The following is a 1,624-nucleotide window of genomic DNA, read 5'->3' as shown; positions in this document are numbered from 1 at the left end:
CTATAAGATTTTCTCCAAAATCATTGCCCTTCGCATAAAACCCATTCTTTCAAGAATGATCTCCAAGGAACAATTTGTGTTCCTTAGCCACTATCACATCCAGGAAGCTATTGGCACAACATAGGAAATGTTACATTCAATAAAAACCAAATAGAAAAAATATTCCATACTGAAAATTGATCTGTCTAAAGTTGTTGACAGGGTCAACTGGACCTATTTACAACTCATGCTAACTCACATAAGTTTCCCCCACCAGTTCATCAAGTGGGTGGACCGCTGCTTCACAGGGGTTTCTTTCAGTGTCTTGATAAATGGTGCAACTTAAAAAAAAATTCATGCCGAAAGAGGGCTTCGACAAGGTTGCCCTCTCTCCCCTCTTTTGCTTTTGCTGATAATGGAAGGACTCAGCAAACTTATATCTTCAACTAGAAACAATGGCACTCTAAGGGGTGTAAGAATCAGTGATAGGACCACCATCTCTCACCTTCTCTTTGTTGATGATATTCTAATTTTTCTAAACGGATCCCTTAGTGACTCCCCTACTTTCAAGGCAATCTTAACTCTATTTTGTAAAGCTACAGGAATGGAGCTGAATACTACAAAATCAACAATCACTTTCAGCTCCTGCCATCCAAATGAGCAATGCTTTGCCTCCCAACATTTCAATTTTGTGAGACAAGATTTGGATGTTGGCCTAAGATACCTGGGGTTCCAACTCAAGCCCAACGGATACCACATTGCTAATTGGGCTTGGCTGATAGATAAGATCGAACGTCGCATAAATATCTAGCAACAGAGATGGCTTTCTAGGGCAGGGAGACTCACTCTTATCAAATCAGTCCTTGAGGCTATCCTGGTTTACTAGATGTCGCTGACTTGGATCCCAAAAGGCATCCACCATAGAATCAAATAGATTTGTTGTAGATTCCTTTGGCGAGGACAAACAGATGGCAAAGTCTTCACCTAGGTAAATTGGGAGCGGATAGATAAACCAAAAGAGTGGGGTGGTTAGGGCTTAAAGGAACCCAAAGATTTTGTGAGGGTGCTGGGAGAAAAGTTGGTCTGGAAAATCATCTCTTTAAACAACCTCTGGACTGAAGTAATCTATAACAAGTATATATTTCCTCAAAACACCATTGAGTAGCTCTGTAGCACACAACATCACCACTTGGGGGCCTTTGACATCTGGAAGACAGTCATCCATTCTATGAACATCATAAAATCAGGACTGGCTTGGAAGGTGGGGAATGGTACACAAATCAGAATTGGGGTCAATCCTTGGGTTGGCAGTGGAAATGCCCATATCCTCCCTCAATACATGAGACGGGAACTCAATGAGGCAGGTTATACCCTCCTTGCACACATTCAAGCGGATGGATGGGCTGAAGCACCTCACAGACCTTGGAAGAATTTTGACACTCTGGGCATCAGAGATAGATGGAGAACATACTGGTCTAGCTTTGTTGGTGGCCTTGAGGAGGCAAATGTAGAGATCACTGACAGAGAAGACAGGCTTATTTGGGCCAAGGCTGCTACCGGAAACTACACCCCCAAAGTCAACTTTGCTTCCGTAATGGAATCTCGTGCTACAGGTCCACAGTGTTGGTCGTTCTTTATGGATGCT

Source organism: Pinus tabuliformis, chromosome 2_2 (genome assembly GCF_031772625.1).
Source record: "Pinus tabuliformis cultivar Carrire ecotype Pingquan chromosome 2_2, CPIR1, whole genome shotgun sequence".
Classification (NCBI taxonomy): Eukaryota; Viridiplantae; Streptophyta; class Pinopsida; order Pinales; family Pinaceae; genus Pinus; species Pinus tabuliformis.
Note: the sequence above shows the minus strand (reverse complement) of the source record.